This window comes from Pogonomyrmex barbatus, unplaced genomic scaffold (assembly GCF_055798465.1).
Source record: "Pogonomyrmex barbatus isolate J1 unplaced genomic scaffold, ASM5579846v1 scaffold1, whole genome shotgun sequence".
NCBI lineage: Eukaryota > Metazoa > Arthropoda > Insecta > Hymenoptera > Formicidae > Pogonomyrmex > Pogonomyrmex barbatus.
Window position 1 is genome coordinate 4,973,503 of NW_028297098.1, and position 21,840 is coordinate 4,995,342.

The 21,840-nt window shown below is 32.4% G+C and overlaps 1 protein-coding gene across 2 annotated transcripts in view; it reads right to left on the reverse strand.

Annotated features, from left to right (window-relative positions):
• Positions 1-21,007, reverse strand: part of Oamb (Octopamine receptor in mushroom bodies) — a 114,579-nt gene extending 93,572 nt beyond the window's left edge. Inside the window, exons 1-2 of one of the 2 annotated variants that reach the window (XM_089081369.1) lie at positions 20,860-21,007; positions 20,153-20,201 (exon numbers count right to left, since the gene is read on the reverse strand). The gene's annotated coding sequence lies outside the window, so the exon portion shown is untranslated. Of the gene's footprint in view, positions 1-8,490; positions 9,763-20,152; positions 20,202-20,859 lie in introns of those variants that run through there. The other variant, XM_089081367.1, reaches the window with a different exon arrangement.
• Between the last annotated feature and the right edge of the window lie 833 nt (positions 21,008-21,840).

The following is a 21,840-nucleotide window of genomic DNA, read 5'->3' on the forward strand; positions in this document are numbered from 1 at the left end:
CAAGAAAGAAATAAAATTAATTTGTCAAAATTTGAATAATTCAGATTTCTTTAATCATTAATAATGTATGCACAAAATTTATATTTTTACATCATATATATTTCCCGTTTTAAAAAAGATCCTTCATCTATTCATATATACTGATATTTTTTTCAATGAATATAAAAGTAATATTACACTTTGATTATTGAAAACGCAATTGCTTTTTTTATTTTTATCTTTAATCGTCATAAAATTGAGACAACTAAATACCGAAATTTGCGGCAACATATCTATTTTTTTTAATAAAAAAGAGTCTTTTAGAATTAAACATCAGATTACTTTTTTTATCTCTCAAAAAAGTTCATAGTGGTTTTACAACAAAATTTACTTGACGTTTTAACATTTTTTACATACTTCCAAAGTTTCAAATTAACTACTTTATTAGCTTGTCAGAATATAGGATTGTCCTCGAATCACTTTAGGGCAGATTCTTTTCGCGGGATGTCGTCGCCGCCTGAAAATGACTGGCACGCGTACATACACGGGGCCAAAAGCGATTCTATTGTTGGATTGAACGTTGGCGTGTTCTGCTCGAGGCAGATGCTTAAATCGAGATTAAATCCAATTAAGTTCGTCATCGGTGCCTGTGCAAGCGATTCCCGATCTCGTCCGACGATGAAAGAAAATCGATTACTCGCATAGAAATGCTTCTCCCACAAGTTTATAGATTTCTCTTTCTACGACGTACAAATCAATAAATAAAATATCGTCATAGACAGGCGATTTATGGTTTCTTACGAGAACCATTCAAAAGAAGTAATTAAATTTTCTCTAAAAACCAATCTGACATTTTACTATAGACTTAAAAATACTCAACATAGAATAAGTTTTGAAGAATAAAATGTTTTATATAAGTCATATGTTTTAGACTCTTAGAAATTTACTGTTTTATAAAAAAAAAAGTACATCCTAAATTTTTTTAAAGCTCTTGATTTTCACCGTCATTCGAAGATGCCGTCATATCGATCGTAAACGATTTACTATCCGGCGTAAATTTACGAGAGGAAAATAGAGTCGGTACACATGTGATGGCTTTAAAGATTAGCGTTGCACGTGTTCCTGGTGTTCTCGTGCCCGCGTGAAAATGGATGTACGTAATCCGCGGCAACTTGTTTGGATGCTGGGCTAAACCGACGAGAAAGAGAAGTAAAAGAAGAAATAAAAGTGACTGTAGGGCGGCTCTTACTTTTAACATCCGAGAAGAAGACGATAGTATACACGCGGGCCGAGGCGTCCAAAATGAACAGAAATGAACTTAAATGGCAAAAGAAATTAGATGTGACCTCAGGATTTCTAATTAGACCAAATGACTGTTATCTTGTTCATTACTATTATTCAACCGCATCTCTGTTTGTTACAGAGTAATCTTGTAAAGAATATAAACAAATCAATAATATAATTATAATATAATGATAATAATAATAATAGTAATATAATAATATATGATAATATAATATATAATAATTCAATATATGTATATGAAAAAGCGTAATGAAAATAATTTCATTTCTAGATTTATCAAAGATAACCCGAACAAAAATAATATGTAGTAAAATCTTGTATATACAGCTTCCATAATAAACCGGCAGCGAGGCAGTTAAGAAACTTGTAATTTCCGTAAAATCATCAGAAATGAATAAAGTCGATATTCTTTCGTTAGCGACAGATAATGTACAGCACGTATATTGGCATCTCGTTCAATTAAATTACATGTTCTGAAACGAGAAATATATAATAATTTTCTATCGTTGGTCGTTATAAAAAAGGAGTTAGGCAAGTTTTACTTTAGACATAATTAATCTCAAGTGTAACCGTATTTTCAATAAATGTAATATTACTTTCGCATATTGTGCAGTCTAACAAGTATTCTGTCAAAAAACATACGATATTGTGCAGTTAATTAACAACAACTTACTGTAACGGTTCAACTTTATAAATTTCGTGTATCGCGTTATAAGGCTATCGAATTTTGGCCCCGGTGCGGTGTGCGGGCCAACCCGACATGTGTCTCAAAAGCTTCTTTCCACACCACGATAATTAAATGCAAGCATCGCTATCCTCAAATTTAATTAACTCGGTGCTTTCGCGGAAAGTTTATTTATGGTTATTTTCAACCGTTCACGCACGGAATGCTTAATTTTATGAAACTTCCTTGGCAAAGAGAATGTCCAATTATGCAGTACTGATACCTGCATATCATTATTTTGATGCGGAGAATATAATTCTGCGGTAATCACGTATTTTTGACCTCTTTTCTCTACTTCTTCTTCTAAAGCGAGCAATTTTCCATTAATATTAATGTTTTAAAGCAATTTTACGTCAGTTAAGCGAAAATAAAAATTTTAATGACGCATCCATTGATAATAAATAAAAACAATCTAAACTATTTACAACTCGAATAATAATAGATAATCATGATTTTTAATCAAACGTTTCAACTTTTCATAATAACAGGTATATAAACGCCAATGTTCCAATGTTAACTATAAGAAAATTAATCTTACATAACAGCTATTTATTAGCTATGCTAATAAGAAATAAGCGACCTATTGATTTTCCTTCGCATAATTGATTCTTATTTAATTTTCATCCTTTTGCACTTTTAATTGTACAGTATTTCCTAGGAACGTGTATTTGAAATTAAATGAACTTTCGCTTAATAAGATTAGACTGATTAAAATGATGGGACTGCATTATTCCCTATGCGATCCTAATCACATTACGACAAGCTAAATACGAAGCGCTCGTTAGTTGGAATCTATTTTTGCGGCGTCTATTTAAGAATTGTATAGTAAAAGCGATACGTATACGGGCTTATCTTTTAACATGACTGACCAAGTAAATCAATACTTCTGGCTTCTCTAAAAAAAAAAAAAAAACAAAAAAACAAAAAAACAACGTACTGCTGCTGTATATCAGCGCGTTCCACTTGATTGGGCCACGCTAGTTATCTAGTGAATTGGCCGACGTGTCCATTGAATTCGGCCAAATTATGGCATCTTTCGCTTACGTAACATTTATTTCTCCTAATCGATACGAACTCTCACCGCTGGAAAAATCTTTCGCGGAACAGGTGACACATTCTCAATGATTTCTCATTAACTTTTAGCGAGCAAGCAGAAGACCGAATTTGTTCCCTTGTCGTAGTATTCCAGAAGAACGAAATTTACTTTTTCGTTAACAAAAATTCATTTTAGAAAATATAACTGTTGCGCACATCTCATATGCCATTTCTACGTGAATATCTAGGAGATAAAATTGCGACATGAATCCACCGCTTATTTTTCCGAAAAAAGAAGCTTTTTCAAGATCTCATAAAATTGCTTCAAGCTTTTAGTTCAAATTTGAAAGACGCGCTCGAAGGAACGATAAATGAAAGCCGGCTTAAAGGAACCCATGTCTGTAATTCGGCTTGCTACTGCGAGTTCCTACGAGTAATTACACTCACGTCCATTTTCGCGGAGAAAACCCGACTACATCAGGTGATTAAAAGTCACGGAACTTTGTATGGCTTGCGAATAATATGGGCTGCTTCCTTACAAATTCCATTGTCCTATGCATATCTCTATTCAATAATTACACTAGAACAGAAAATACGTTACAGTGTAGTCAGCGTACTTAATAAAATTTACGGATGCTATCTAAGTGCAATTTATCACAATGGCGATAATGTATAGAGGATATCGCGAGCTTTTTCCTGTATTATATTTCTCATCCTCTACTCTTTTTTATCGATATAATGTCAATTTTAATAAAAAATCCAACCAGTTTCCCCGATTTCTCTCTATAACATTTTAGTATTTGTGTAATTTTTTGAGCGTCTTGGCAAGTAACCTGGCAATTTAAAATTCTATTGGGAAAGCATTCTTTTGGAATTAAATAAAGAATGAGATATCGCGTTATACGACTTACAGGCGACAGCTTCGCACGCCACATTTCGAATCTCAATGAAAGTTGCACGAAATGTCAAATGTTCGAAAATGCATACATCACGCATTACGCATCACCGCCGTATATCGTATTTTTTTTTTTTTCTACACGCATGTAAATTATCAGCGTCGCACGTGCCGATAAAAATCACGACACGCTACATCCGTCATTCACGACAACCTCGCATAGTCTTGGATATTTGCACGCAATAAAGCCTTCGTGCTCTCGGTTAACGTGTGATTTATCGAATAAAACCCCGCGCGTGCTTCTTTTCATGAAACGGGCGAAATGCATCGACCGCGAATAATCTATTGTAAGCACGCTTATCTGCTTAACTCGGCTTTATTTTTGTACGAACTTTGTCGCGTAATTATAATGTTGCAATCCGTATGTAGTATAGTATATTGGCAAACAGAGGAAGAGAGAGAGAAAGAGTAAGAGAGAGATATATATCACACATTGGCCTCTCGATGTATTAATAGCTAAGAGATTGTGTAAATTGCACGTCAAAAATTGCGATTGACCAATCTAACATCGCTGCTATCGCATAAATCGTATCCTTGAATATGATTTATTAATTTTGCAATATGTATAAATAATGATGTAAACAATACCGCAATATACTTAGCATAAACAATTGATTATTAAAAATTTTAAATTATTAATTTAAAATATTTGGAATAATAAACAGTCAATAAAAATCTGTGACTATAATAATAGTTACATTTTTAAAATTGCAAACAAAACTGTAAATAATTAATAATATAATCTACTCTAGTATCAAAGATAAAATTTGCGATTTATATCAAATTAGCTATGTTGACAAGAAGTTATTCCGGTTCATGAATCAGTAAAGAAGAGTTAGATTTTTCTTGCTCATTTTTATTTGGATATATTATCCCTAATGTATCCTCTTTAAATTGCATTCTTTATTTTAATTTCTTAAAAACGGCAATTAAATATAAATGAAATCATAAAGGTAATTTATCTTATTTATTCAGATATGCTTATAAAAAAGAATAAAAATATTTCGCACTTATAAATTTAATTTGAAAATGGCGAGAATATAGAAATGCTACATTAATATAAAAATTAATCAGTATATAATATTAAAAAATAATATTTCATATTTTATACGTAATTTCCGAGAGAAATATCTTTGTAGATCGACGAGTGCGATTTATTATAATGAGAATAGTGAAAAGTGTTAGTTGAAATACAAATGAAACGTGTGAATTGCATCTTTCAAAGATCTTTCAAGGACTACTTTTTTTATAAAAAGACCTGTCTCGCTATTTAGTATAAAGACACGAAGTAGGAAAGGAGACCAATGACATTATTCAGCGATCGATTTAATGATATCACCGGTCTTTGAGGGTCTACTATGTTGCAGACGGAGCAGGTCTTTTTATTAACAACGCTTTGTCGACGCTTTACCGATCCCAACGATTCTCTTTCCAGTCATTTTTCCTATCATGCGGACTTAATAATAGCTTACATTTCTACTGTATATGCATCGAAAATATTCTTTTCTCGATTCAAATACATGTAAAGTATCGAGAAATATGGCGCCCGATAATAAGTATTTGAAAGTGAACTACTTGAAACTGTACAGCTATAAATAATATTGAAATACATAATACGTTTTTTATGGGCATTCGTGTCGCACGATTTTGCACTTGCTGTAACTTAAACAATTTTAATATCGAGAACTCTCAGTACATTTAGGTCGATTAGTATCAATTTCTCATTGCTTCGCGTACGCGTAAATTTGTTTTGCACAAACATTTTACTAATTTATTATTTTACTAAATTTAAATTATTTTTAGGTGCAAATAAAATACGTTTTTTCTAGTTATACAATTGACTGTCGTCTACTCTACTTGATTTAAATATGCTCTACCTAAAATAATCTTTAAAAATATCAATCGAACCGACTGATGTCGTTCAACGAGATACTTCTCACGTGAGTTATCCCGTTCATTAAATCTCGCGTTGTCGCGGACGAGTGGAGCTCGGAAGGGTGGTTTCCAGTCGAGCGATCTCTTAGATAGCGCGCAAGACATCCCCCGAGAGGAAAATACAGAACTGACGTGTAAGAGAGAACGAAAGAGGGCCAACTCGCGCTCGCGAATATCGCCTATTGTTTTCCCACGACAATAGTATGTGAAACGGAGATGAAGACAGCATCCGTTGCACTTTCAGATCTCGATCATTAAATTAAGCAGTATTATACGCGTTCAAAAATGAAGGTGCTGCAAATTTTCGTTTCGCTCGTTCGCCTTTTTCTGAAAGAATGAGGATCGATAGGCTGGAGTAACCCTTTGATCCAAATCAAATATATTCTTGCTGTTTAGAGAGTAAATTGTGAAAAAAGCGCGGTCAGCTCAGAGATAAAAGCACATTTCCCCCGTGCTCCGAGTTAAATTCGGCTGACGGCAAATAATGTTGCTTTAAGTCAGAGATATCGCGACGTATGCCAGCTATTTTTCCATTTGCCATGCCATAAGTTAATATATTTATTAGTGGACGCAAAGAGATCCGCGATAATTGGCAAAAAATACGAGATAATAACACGTGCTTTCCGCGCCAGTTACTTGAAGCTGCGTAGGTGTGGAGTGCAGGCGACATTTTTCTTATTATTCTTTCGTTTTCTTTGATAAAAGACAGCCGAAAAAAATACGATGCAATTACATATAATACAGATATACATAAATATATAGGGAATTCGATAGAAACATTTTTCAGTTTTTATATATGTTAATTCAAATTTGCAAACAAAAATTATTTTCGTTGGCGCAAAAATTTTATATATTCTATATAATACCTTCATGCTACAAATTTATCGTTAGTATTCATTAACACTCACTAACGATAATTTTATATAGATTTATGCAATGATTTCTCTGATTGCAATTTTCTATATAGATATTCGAGACTACATCACTTGATGCTTTCAATTAATTAGGAGAAAAAAAAATAAAATTCGGAGCCTATGCTTTCAGTTGTTTACGCTTCGACAGTTTCTAAATCAATTGCTATTGGAAAAAAGGTGATCGACCTCAAGCGCTGATAGACAACAGTAATTTCGTTGCGATGTATCAAGAGAGGGACCACTGGAATTGCCATCGACCCCAAGCGGTGATTCAGGAGCAAAAGATGACGACGATAAAATTATTATTGTGCAAAATTAAGCTAAATATGCTTGACTTTCCTCGATATAAGTAAAGTAAAGATGAAGATAGAATGTAGAATAGAATGTAGAATAAATATTAACATAAAATAAACTTTTTAAAATTAAATATTAATACAATATAAACATTTCGACATTAATTCGCAATTTTAATTTTAGATGATAGATTCCAATCAACTGGCTGTATAATTTATGTAAAATCAACTGGTTGCACAGTTTATGTAAAATGTCTTTGACTATGCCTTTGACTATTTGTATTTCCTATTCCATAAAACTTTCTCAACTGCTTTAAGCAATCTGGAATTAATCTTTTCTTTAACAAAAGTTCAAAAAGATATAACTAATTTTTTAAGCTTGATTATTATTTGTTCATTAGGTATCTTTGTAACTCAATTTGATTTCTCAATGAGTAATTTAGTTAGTAAAGCTATCGAGTTAAATACGCCGTTGAAGTTCCGGAAATCAATACGTCGTATTGCCGCAAATGGTACCCCGCCAACGATCGCATAATTCATTCGATTATGTCGTCAATAAAGGGGCCAATCAACCTCAGGGAGACTCAATGAACATCCGACAATCACTTCCTAAGCGGCTTAGTCTTAATAATTACTTGCGTTTACTAAGTCTAAATACATCTATTCAGAAATCTCCAGAAAAAGGAATTATTTCTTACTTTTGCTCTTAATAAATAAGAGATAAATGAAATACGTTTATTCCAAACAAAATGCTTAATTTAAAAAATATATATATGTATATATATATATATATATATATATATATATATATATTAAGAGAACCAAGTGAAAACTTGTTTTAATATAGTACAAATCTAAGCACTCTAATTAACAATTCTGCAGAGTCCTTATATAATATAATACTTTAATAATTGCTAAATGAAAAATAACTGAATAATTCAAGCATACATTTTATAAAAATATTCATTATAAATTATTCATTATAAATTATAAAATATTCATTATAAAATGTTTTCTTATTCCCATCTATATATTATATAAATTTGTTAAAAAAGCAAAGATAGAATTTCAGAAGGTAGAGCTCATACGTATCTTATATAATTCTAATTCCGAATCGTGAAAAATATTATATTCGTAATTGATTCGAAGTTTTCCCACGAAACCACTTAAAAATCCTACGATGTTACATCGGCGACGAAAGATACGTCCCTTCTAAAGTAACCGAGGGTAACCCTTTCATTCCGCGCACTCTCGAGAAAGTAATTTCCCGTTACAGCGTTTTCCTCTCAGATGCAACCGCATATTACTCAAAAGCACACTCTAACGAAACCAATAGAAATTCAAACTCACCACTTGACGATTTCCACGAGACGGCATTGGGCCGAGATCGCAGTTAATTAGCGCATCTTCTTCCTCAGACGCATCCGTCGCGAGTCTTTTAATGGCCAATAACTACTCGGGAAGTCGACTGTACGTTGATTTCCCGCTTTTCCAATAGCGTCATCAAATTGAGTTTCTCACGAGACGCGTTTCACGAACGGGAAAGAGCGTTTATATTCAATTTCACCTGATCGCGAGAGAGATCACCGGTTAATGATCAACGGTCTGGATCGTCAATGACTTCGAGAAATCATTAATGCATTCACGCGCTAATTACACGCGATACCGTGAACAAGTCGATGACGCGACGCGACGCGACGTTGCGACAGCATTGTTCTCCGCTCTTGTAACTCTGCCTTCCCCTTTCAGAATTGACGTGGCTTTCAGCTCCGATTACAGCGTCCAGACGTGTCTTTCGTGGAAATCTGACGCGAGAGCACGCGCACGGATCGATCCGACGATCGCGGTCACGGAGATCGGCGTATCGATCTCCCAAGCTTTTCCGCGATGTAACCGTCGCCGCGAGCGGCGAGTAGCGCACTACGCGAGGTGCGTTAACGCGCTCGAGATAAACGACGGCCGTCGCGTTTATTGCGTGCATCCAGTGCAGTACGCAGGTCGGTCGAAAGCCCTCGGTTTCGCTTGCGAAGATGCGATAAGCGATGCGCGAACGCGTCGGGAAATATATAATAAAATCGCGCACAATACGGCGGGCGCGGATCCACAATCAAGCGCGCGCTTCGCGATCGCGCGAATGTTTTTCCCTCGACGAAGATCGAGCGGAATTGAACCGTGAACGGGTTCTCAAATTTTCTCGGAAGTTTTCTCGTTCGAGAAACGAAGAATCAAGTTCCCGCGCCGAACGCTGTCGATCTCGATCGCGGACCCTCTCTCGATCACGCGCGACGATTTGAAAGTGTCGATGTTTCGAGCGGTCGACGGTGTTCGCGGAGAACAACGCTCGCTCGGCAACTGTCAAATTACACGCGCGACAGATCGGAAACCACTCTTTTTCGGAAATTGTCCTTTAAATTTAACAATTGATCGTCGATGATCACTCATCGATCGTTGCGATTACCGGAGAATTGCATCGAACAAAACGCTGACATACAGTCGCTCCGAAAATTTACATCCGTAATAAAGATCGCGCATTTTTTCTCAACTCGATCATTTATTTTCGTCGAAACAGAAAGCGATGAACAAATCGCGACGACGACAACATATCCGTTCACAGCGACGGCCGACGTCGAACTGCCACCGGCCGCTACTATCAAGAGGTTTTATCGACGGCAGGATAGGTCGTGTTCTGCATGAAGCACCACCTCAAGCATTTCCATTGACGAAATTATTATCAATGAACCTCTCACCCCGCACGCCATGACAATAAATCGTCAATGCGATAGGACCATCGTCGAAAGTTCATCGCTCGATGCTTGATGAATGAACTGACCTTTCACACTCCCCGTTTGCGTCTACCAGTTTGCTCAAACAAAGCGACGCGATTTAATGCAACGCGATAAATAAGATTTCGTCGTAACAAGATTTCATAAAAATAACATGCATTTAAAAAGAGAAAGATGTCTGTCTGTCTTTCTAGAGCAAAACCACAGAAAGGGAATTCGAAATATAATGAAATCAAAATGTACTCAGTACATTTGTGCTAATCAATATGATCTTAATTGGTTAGGGACATATTTTTTATATCGCGAAAATATTATTCATAAATTAAAAATTAATTAAGAATTATAACATCATAATATTGATTTTAGAGATAATTATAGAAATGTTGTGATTAATAAATGCAATGTGGATTTTATGATTCAAATATGATATTGTAAATTAAATATTCTCACCACAGAAAGAAGAGAAAACAGAATAACTAAGAGGATAGTGAGAAAATCCATTTTCCGAAATCCAATCTATCATTCATTGAAGGATAGGAGATCAATGGAGACTCCTCATTGCGAGCGTGATTGTACGTTTATTCACATGATTTGATCGAACAATTAAACAGGTTGTTGTCGACATAAATAACACGTGAAAAAGCGGAGTAAAACGTTATGATGTCTTCGTCAACATGACGTCAAACAACACAATTTTTCTATCATATATAATTATATTTTAATTTTTCCAAGACAAATGCGATTCAGAATGTAAATGCCTAGCCAAAAAGATAGAAATTTATAAAAAATAAAAAATCATCACAAAATCCATCTCGCTTGAAAGAATGGTTACGCAATAGTTACATGCTCTAACTGTGCTGATGCTGTGTTTCTGTTTCTCTCTGTTTTTCCTAGTTTGTCGATTTGTAATTAAAGATCTATGCGATATGTCCAGTTATATATATACCATCTATAGACACCATTGTTGCTCTAAATTGGTATAAATATATAACATGTATAAAATGTATAAAATATATAACATGTATAAATATATAACATGTAAAAAAAAGAAGTAACTAGATTAATACAAATGAGAGAGAGAGAGAGAGAGAGAGAGAGAGAGAGAAAGAGAGGAATGAGGGACGTGTTGACACTATCAATTAAAAGAAGAGTGTAAAAATAAAAAAGTGCGTATTAAAAGAGATAAAAAAGAAGTTACCCGACATTTGATAGATACAAATTTGATGTACACTTATCATAAAGATGCAAAAAATATCGATTAATACAGCTTCGGGACTGCAATGGGCAGCCAAACTTTACTCTTCAGTAACTTTTAAAAGCTTGTCTACTTTAATAAAAATTTAATTTGAAGTTTACGCAGAACTACCTAGTTAGCAAGATGTTTTATCTTGTAAATTTAAAAATTACGCAAAAGTGCGACGTCTAAGAAAATTTTCACTGCTAAAAAAAGAAAAAGTCGCTTCTGAAATTTTATCGGAGAAAATTTATGCAAACATCATGATCAAGCATGCGTAAACGTCAGACTATCATTATGTAATAATATTATACAACAAAAATTCAATATTACTAGGTTTTTTTAATAGCAGCAAGAGTTCTGAAGAGTAAATAACACTACTATGTTATTTTTAATTTTCAATCACATTGTTTTTACATTTGACATATTAATTATTGCGATATGAATATTGAATATACAAAAGTTTAACGAGAAACAGGAGATAACATTTCCTAGATGATATATTCATTGTTTAATATTTAACAAGTTAGTAAACATACTATACATCGCTATACTATACAGTATGTTAAAATAGCGCGTGCATTAATGACCATTTCTGACATTTCTGACTAATTAATTATTGGGCATACCGCAATCGTTAATTACTACTGATATCTTTATATCTAGCGTTAAATGTAATATGTGTGGATTGATTCTCGTCGCGAGTGTAATTTTGATAAGTAAAGTACGACAATAGTCAATGAAACGCTTTATTAAATTAATTAATTTAAATTTCTCAACTTGAGGGCATTTACTCCAAATAATAATATTACAAATTACAAAAAGCTGCGGTTTCCAGTAGACTAGCAAAATATGTAGCCGCTAATTAAATTTTAAAATTGTTAAGCTATATTAGCATAATTCTTAATTAACATAATTAATGTAAACGTTTTATACTTTTGATTCGCAAACTCTCGTTGCGTATCAATTATGCAGATATAACAACGAATGTTCCACATTTATTTATCTTAAATTTGTAGAGTATCGTGAATACTATATTATCGTAATTCATTATCGAGATGATGCAAAACAGTTGTGATATCGTCCGTTTAAGCAACATGATGATTAATTGAGAAGCATGTTATTTTTGCAGTTAACCAAAGTTACCACACGTTACAACCATCTCTCGCGTCGCAATTGATTGTTGCAATTTAACAAACAGGATTATTCTAAAATACAAGGAGAAGCCGCGTGCTTCCTTTGGTGTTCGCAGCGCCATTATTTCGGTGACTTGCTTCGAGCGGACCGCAATGAAACCCGTATATGTTCAGGACAGGTCGACATCGCTCTCGCGTTATAGGTCATAGGTCGCGTGGTATTGAAAACGGTACGTTTCGATGCGCATAAAGCGGAATTGATTTAAAAATCGGGAAATTGGTCTTATGTATGCACTACCGGCGGTATGCATCGTGATGCCAACATAGATCATTATTAATACCGAACGATGTAAAACGGAACTTAATAAATGTCTGCTAATTTAAACAGCGTGTTTTCTCCTGCGCATTCGCAAAATCTAATAAAATAAACTTCCATCTCTACTCATCTCGAGCTTTTATTTTATTCCAATGCTTGTTTGTACAGCTACAAATTTATTGTTGCAAGAAATCAAACGTAGACTTTAAGTTTGTGAAAGTAACATATTTTGCATTACCTCGAATCGAAATAAGGATATATGCATGTGCAAACAAATTCTCTTATATAAACATATATTATATTTAATTAATGATGTAATGAGATGAAACTGCTAATTGTTATAACAAGAAAGCGAAGAGCCGAGAGAGGAGGTAATTAATAATAATCCTCGACTTGTTCCTCGGATGTAATTTTCGCGCGATAATTAACGCTTACTATTAGCCACTATTTCATTGTTTAAAAAATTCATTTCGTTTGCAGTCGGAAACAATGGATTTATCCCAGCTTGAAAAACTACACGGTATACGAACGATACTTGCATAGGAGCGCAATGGTATATTGATTTTTACTGACTTTTGCAATGGGACTATTTTCAACGTATACATATAAAGTTTGCGCAGTTTGCGCACATTGTTCGGTTTTAAACAAAAGAACATACACGATATGTCTGTGTACTATTCGTACAATTTGTACATCACTAGTGCGAATTTTAGTACAATGATTTTTTGACCTAACTTGTATGTGAATATGCAATAACTCTTTTAAAGACATATACTAGTCATTTTTCACTTGCCTGTAGAATTTGTTATATTTTCTAATTGATTTTTTCACGATTTATCTGATCAGAATTTTATTTTTTTTTCTTTTACTAACAAGATTACTTCTGAATTAATTAGTAAAACTAATATGTAATAATATGTATGAGGCATACCAATTTAAAATAGTTAAATGCAAATAACAAGTAATTAATTAAAATTAGTTAATTAAGCATTTCTTATTAAAAAAAGCTAATTAGTGATATTCAACTAGCAGTTAATTAAAATAAAATGATAAGTAGATGTAAAAGTTTAAAAACTTATCTTGACTCTATATATTGATCTCTGAAGATACCTGACATAGAATTTTTTCTGAAGTATGTGACGTATATAAAGATAATCTCTGTCAATTTTATGCGAAGTCATGCCTATCTCCTCGACGTTATTTCGTGATGTTATTTCGTATAGACACATGAATGATGAAGATATAAAATTTTACGAGCCAGATGGAATCAATACGCATGTGTATGCTAAAGACATCATAAAATAACACGCTGTCACGATCACAAATGCATTCCTTCGCATGCACACCGTTTACTTTTCTACGATATCGATTCTTTCACCCGTTTTTCAAACGAACGAGTTGCTCGTCATATAATTTTTAGCAATTTTGCGATCGACCGAGTTCAACTTATCTCTTCATATTTCAAAATATATTTTCTTCTCTCGTGCCGTAGAAACATTTATTTTAATTTCGATTATTTAGATCATATTGGTTTAGATCATATTAAAGACACACGTTAGATTCAATATTTATATTAGAAAAGATATTATTCAAAATGATATAAAATAAAATATTACTAATTTAAAAAAGACTTCAGTTTTTTTAAAATAAAATTCAAGACTTTTGTTATAATATTTTATCAGAAAGGTCGAGAAAAATTATTGTTCTTTTATATTGTCATATCCATAATGTAGTCTATCAAAGAGTAAAGAGAAAGCATTTTCCGTGAACTATTATGTCGAACGCTTCTATTAAAAATTAATAATAAAATTATTTCAACATTTTTTTTTTCCTAAAAATTTTTCCTCTTTTCTATTGTAGTCTAATTTAAAGATATTTAATTTTTTGAAATATCAAAGTACCTAAAAATCTCCTTTAAAAAAGATGAAGGTTTCTGATCGTTCAAGAAAGTAAAATTATCTCGACCATTCCAGCGTGAGTTTAAATGTCATTGCGTTGATGCGAACAGATTGCCAGCTTAACATCGACTATATGGCTGTTTCCCTCGTTTTCTCTGGTTTCTCGTGGAATTACTTTACGACCAATGTTGCAATGCGCTTTGCGCTTCAGTTGTACGAATAGACATTTCCATCTTCCGTCGAGTTTCTCGCTTTTTCTTCGTTGGTCCTACTAACGTATCGATCGTATCGAATACTGACGAACGATTCGAGCTTAGCACGAAGGACAGTTTGTTCCCTTTTTCCCTTTTTGTTTCCCTTTCGCATTCGTTTCTTCGCGTTTGTCACGGGAAATGTCGCACGTGAATGAAAATTCCGCGGTCAACCGTAACGGCCATCCACGTCGATTAACACGGTCTATTTCCACTTTTTGCCGATAGAAATTGTATTCATGTCCACGTCTAATTGACTCGGCGGAATTTTGTCTTTTCATCGAAAAACGAATAGAACTTCTGACAGGAAAAATTAAAGGTCAATAACTTCGATTCTTTATATATTGAAAAAATAATTGAAATTTATATTCAGCATAATAAAATTTTCCGTATATAGAGCTTTTATAAATTATTCAAAAAAATATTAAATTTCAATTAAAAAAAATTTTCAAATTAAATATTTTTTCAGAATCTCTAACGGTACGAAGCACAATTAAAAAATTTTTAATTATAGAAAAATCATAATTATATTTTGTGGTTCTCTAATAACGTGTGCTACAGAAAAGTATTTGTTTTCGTATTTTCGAAAAGTAATGCGGGGAAAAATTTTTAACATTCAATAACTGTAATATCGCTTTAGAATGATAAATAATCCTTTTTGCATGTGAAAGTAACCTATTCACCTCGATTAATGAAACCATAACGATACAACGATTTTCCTTTTTTCCTCCGGTATGTGAATAAACGATTGACGGCTCTCATTTTTCTTTGACCGCGAGCAAAAGCACTTCTTTTTCACAAGAACATGAAAGTAAATTTCTTATAGAAAGTCCGATTTATCCGTTTCTCGCGCATGTGTGCGTTAGATCAAAATCTCAATTTTTCTCCCGCTTCTTATCCTCTCCGATACGAAAAAGTCGCAGATTTAAATACAGAAGAGTATCTTTTTCGTGAGATATTATTCATATTGCTTTTAGATACATGCGTACATATTAATATCACATCGTCATACTTATATATAATTAAAACGCATGCAACTTTTAGCTTGCATCACTCGCTAAATCTGCATTACATGTACATGTTACATAGCTTAATATTATGTCTATGTCATTTATTTTGAAAGTACCGAAAATCCAGTTTTGAAACTCTCGTTAAAATCGATACTCCACGGCATTTGAAATCCGCATCTCATTGAAATTTATAATGTTTCAAAATTAGACTTACGCTTTCAAGATAAGCTGCCCATTTCTTTGCAACAGAAACTCAAACTGGACTATTGAAATTATAATTTCCGCGTAATGAAACTTTCAAAAGATTCGTAAAATTGTTAAAAAATCTTAACATAAGCGTTATATATAATTTTATTTCAATAATGTTTCTCATATATTTAATTGGATCTTTATAGGATTACTTTTACAAAAAAAAAAAATGATTATTTGAATCATTATTTAAAAATGAATATTCTAAAACGACATAAAATTATTAAGTGTTATAAAATTTTTTCTCCACATTACTCTTTATAATACACATATATCGTGTAGTAGTCAATTGTCAATTGTATATGCAAAAGAATATGGGAATAAAATAATAAAAAATTAAAACACAGAAAATATTCAGCAGAAATTTTACGCTGCTGTTCGCTGAGACTTCACAATCAGCAGCAAGTGAACATGATCGCTGCGCTCTATTAATTAACATTTCTAATTAAACAGCTCGTACTAGGAAGCAAAGTCGTGCTGCGAGGTGCATTTCGTAAATTTACGCGCGCGTACGGCACTCGTCTGTTTGCTGCAACGAAGACGATAGCATATTACGTAAACGTGTAGTAGTAGTATGCAATATCGCGCCCGAGGACGGACTTGGCAGATATTAAAGTCACCCGATATTACCATATAACTCGACTGTCGTCGACCGCGAAGATACCCCGCTAAATGCAAACGCGACCAAATAATTTTGACAATTAAAATATGGATTGTTAAATGCTGCTATCGTATCGGATATTTATTAATCTAACTAATCTTTAATCTTAAGTAAGAATACCTTTTATGATAAAACGGTACCTCTCGTAACGATTTAATCTTCTATACAATGCGTTTCAATTATATATTAATCTAAATAATTTACTTTCTACATACTGTGTAGATATCTTTTGCATTTAACTTTATTTTATTATTTTTGTATTTATATACTAATATATTAATTAAATTTAATAAATATTCATTTTATATTTAATTTTCCAATTAATCCGGCAGCTCTCTGGTAATAAGATCTATCGGAGTAAAATCTATTTGATAAGTAAGATGAAAGAACCGGGAATCTCTCCTAAAGAGAAATTATAATGCAATGCGATAATTAATTTAATTACGTTCAAAGAGAATTTACATGACAGCAATACAGGACAGCAAAACATGTCCGATTATTTGTACAGCGAGTTATCTGAAAGATTTTAATTTTCTGGATTATTGTCTCGCACGCAATGCTACGTTTTGTCAGATTCGAAAGAACAAGGTAAGATACGGTAAAGTTCGTATGAGAAGATAGAACTTATGAAAGACGCATAAGGATATACCGAGACATTTATATGGAATCGCGCAGCAATTAGCTGTACGTCTTGACGAATCCGTTTGTCAAGCCCTGGGAGTCAGCAGATGCAAGCGACTTTGAATCAAAGCTTTGTTGAAATATTGCGTCGTCGGAGCTTAACATCGCTCGCTTTCCCGTGATTAATTTCTTCGCTTATTTACGGAGAATCTCATTACACTAATCATTCGTTAAAAACTTGGAGTCTTATCGCAGACTTTCTACTGCAAATTTTAGCCTATCCGATAAACGAGTAAGAGAATTATTTTGGTCGGATTTAAATAATGATCCTGTGACATATTTGATAGTCCACCATTATATTTCTCTTTGATTAAATGCCGTATGATTATTGTTGCCTGTGCGATTTCTATCGAGTTAAACAATCTTACTCATTTTACATTGGAAAAGTAGGGCAAAAGTTGAAAAACAGATCACTTAATTTATCACCAGGCTCGATAAATTAGCAAGATAAAATAAAACTGAACAAGAGTCTCTGTCATTTTTTTATGATTAATGTACTTTTATTACTATCTTGTATATTCGAGATTGTTGCGATATTTTCGAAAATATATTTAAAATATTTTAAATTTTGAAAAGAGATGGCAACTACTAAGCATTTTTAGTTTTGAATTTTATGCTAAATTTTTAAGAGTTCGAAAAAAATAAGAACATTGACAGAATTTATTCACATCATGTAAAATAAAAATTCATAAAAATTAATCAGTCATTTTTCATGGTTAGATTAAATTTAGAAAATAAAAAACTAAAAGTAATTATGTTCTAAATATAAAATATAAATATATCATTATTATAAAATAAAGGACAAAAGTTATATGACCAAATTAATCTCAAGTTAAAATTTTTAATTAAAAAACAAATTAGATGCATGCATAAAATTCTAAGCTTAGCTACATGTTTCTTAGTAAATATTTTTGCATATATTTTTAATATATCAGATATTTCCTGTTTTTATCGTAAATCTATTTTGTAACATTTCATTAATATCCTGACATATTTTACCTTGACTCAAATTACCCTATTATAGTTCCTATGATTTTAATGATACATTTATCCGTAATTTAATCGATAATGCAACATGAGAGATTTCGGCGGAGGATATGGTGTACTTAGCCTAATAATTATACAAAATTACGTACTGCATTTCATAGAGAGTAGCAGGGCATGCGATATAGTGTGAGGATACGTTCGGCGATTATCAAGCACAGAGGATTACGTTTCGGTGCTTCGATAACTCGACGGTTCGTATTTACTCGACAAACAGACGTCTTGGGACATCTCGCTCTTAAGTAGTTTGCTGCTCGCAAGGGAGGCGAATTAACCGTTAGCGACAAAGTATTCTGTGGCTAATCCCGATAAACGAGACCATACAGGGCAAGATCTTGGTATCACGGATATATAGATACTAAGAAAATGATACAAGTGTAGAAGGGACACATTTTTATCCCTCTATATTTTCAAGATAAGACGACAAACTTGAGAATACCTGCCTTATTAAGAATCTAACTCATACAAATTCGAATATATCTAATAATTTATTGTTGTATTACCGAGTATCTCAAAAATATTAACTTTAAAACGATTAAAGCTTTTATAAAAGTAAAATTTTTTATTTTCTTCGAATTATCTTGTTGTAACGTGTAATTTTAAGATAATCTATGTTTACAAAAAAATATTTCTCTTTCGTCGTAGATATTGATTAAATCTCATCAAAATTATTTCTAATTTCAATTTTTTAATAATATGAAATGATAAATTATTAATTATTAAATAAATATAAATGGATAGGCTATTGGAAGATTAGTACAAAATTTATCATCAGAATAAATATAATTAATAATTATTAATTATACTAAAGATATAAATATAATATTAAATAGTAATTAACAATAAACAATAATTAATAATAATAGAATAATATAAGTAATAATATTATTAAATAATAATTAATAATAAATAGAATTTATGATTGCAAAACATTTTTCCTTTTCCTTTATATTTGTTACTTCTTATTTGTATTAAAAAAATCTTTATAAGAAAGCCAATGCAGACCTATTCAAACAATATTTAAGAGGAAGAAAAAAAGGAAAAAAGAATATGTACTATTAACAATTATTTTTTATTTTCCTTTTCGTACTCAATTTATATGAAATTTATATGAATGTACTTTTATTTTATCTAAATGTACAATAAATACATTTTCTTCTGCTCCTTTTCGTTTATGAGATATAAACAATGAAAGAAATAAAGTCAAATATAAATTTTTAATTCTAGACAGATGTATGTCATTAGTCACAATCATATTTTATTTTTTTTTAGCTTTATTTTTCATTATTTTTCTTATAAACAAATATATTTAAAAAATTAATCAATCATAATACGAAATAAAAAAAAATGTTCAAGTAATGTATTCTCGTGATATTCACAGCTGAATTTCTTGCAAGTCTTCTCTGCAGTGCTTGGCAAAAAGTATAAAGAATGATAATATCTTTACTCGATTTATTGAGATAACTTTTCTTTTGTGAAAATTTTTCTATCTTATTAATCCTTCTATTCGTTATTATACTTCTTACAAAGGTTAATCCGACTGAAATATTCTTCTCTCGTTATTTCTTTCATTTTTATTAATATTTGCGGCTTTGTTTTATGAATTATAAAAGTCTGGCATTAAATAAAAGGATAATCGCACACACAAGTACTAATCTGTCCTAGCCTATCCATTTCAAGACAATGTCTTTCTATGACAAATTTCTTGTCCTCCTATTACCTCATATTAATAAATAATTTAGTACTCACCGATACGATGCGCAGCAGCGGAGTTGTCATAAGTTGTTACAATATTGATCTGTAAAATATAAATATATCCAAGTTATAGTAACGTCTAAATAATCATATCATTATATATATATATATATATATATATATATATATATATATATACATACATATATATACACATATATATGTATAAAATTTTGATTTTGAATTTCCATAATTATTTTATTAAACATCAACTTAAATATTACTTATATATATATATATATATATTCATTTTATTTTAACATAATAATTTTGTTCCATAATAATTCTGTTTTATTAAATGCAAACTTAAACTGCATATGAATATATTCATATGCATACATCTAAATAAATACTTAATAAAACATTTTTCACTTTATTGACACTTCATTAAATATACAAACAGATTCATATATTTGAGTAAATATTCAATGATGCGATTATAAAATTTCATAAACAACATTTTTCTTTAACAAGTGCAATATTTTTCTCTATAAACTTTTATAAAATTTAAAAAATATCAAATATTAATGGTAACGTTGAAATTATTATATCAGACTATTATATTAGATAATAGTCTCCTGGGAATATTCTGCCATTGTTACGCAATAATGTAAAACGATAGGTGAGACACGCGACGCGAGCGTCACAAACGATTAGTATCGTGCGAGTTGTAAATAACAAGTAAATGATAGGTTACTCACCCCACGGTTGCTCCGCCGTCACCCGATGCCTCCTAGGCCTGCTCCTCCTCTCAGCATCCTTCGCGGTTGCATCTCCAAGGCATTCACTAACTCACACACGCACACTTACGCCGCGCGCACGTACGCTCGCGACACACGATCGCGCGAATTAATCACTAATTGCTATCATATTCCCTAATTAATACGTAGAATGCCAAAATTAAATCACATGTATACGTATCTATTTAAATTTATATAATTGAAAACAAAAATATCTTTACATTTATGTGTGCACTTCTAATTATAGAATATCAATTAGTTTTCCAATTATTATCTACGAGTTTTATCTACCTTTCCATCATATTGATTAATAATCCGTCGATCTGATCCTTCAATTCATCCACGAAATTCATCATTGAATATTTTGATAATCAACGTCCGCAATTTAACTTCGATACCACGCGACGCGATGCGAATTTCAGAAGACGCCGAATGGAGAACGGCTGAGACGAATCGTGTCCGAAAATGTGAATCGAAAGAGAGTGATATAAAATTTAGTATTGCACGCGAACACAATACCGTCTCGACCGCGAAATATATGTATTATTAACGAAGAATCGATCGCGACTTGCCGTCGAACATGCGACTCGCCCGTCGTGCCGCGCTTTTCACCGATCTGAAGGTAGCAAAGAATCGAAAGTTCAAAGTCCGACGCGATATTAAATCCGAAGCGATTGTTAAGGAAAGAATCGCGCGTGAATATTGCAGGGAAAACTGCAATTAATAATTCTTATTACCATTCTTCGTCTTCGATATTCTACTTTTGATAAGAGAATCGCGAAATGTATGTCTGCTTTGAATAATTAAGAGAGAGAGAAAGAGAGAGAGAGAGAGAGAGAGAGAGAGAGGGAGAGAGAGAGTCGCGTCGCCGTCCATGATTTCTTAAGTGAATGACCCGATCGATCGTACGGCAATCAGCAATTCGCAAATTGCTGAATAGAT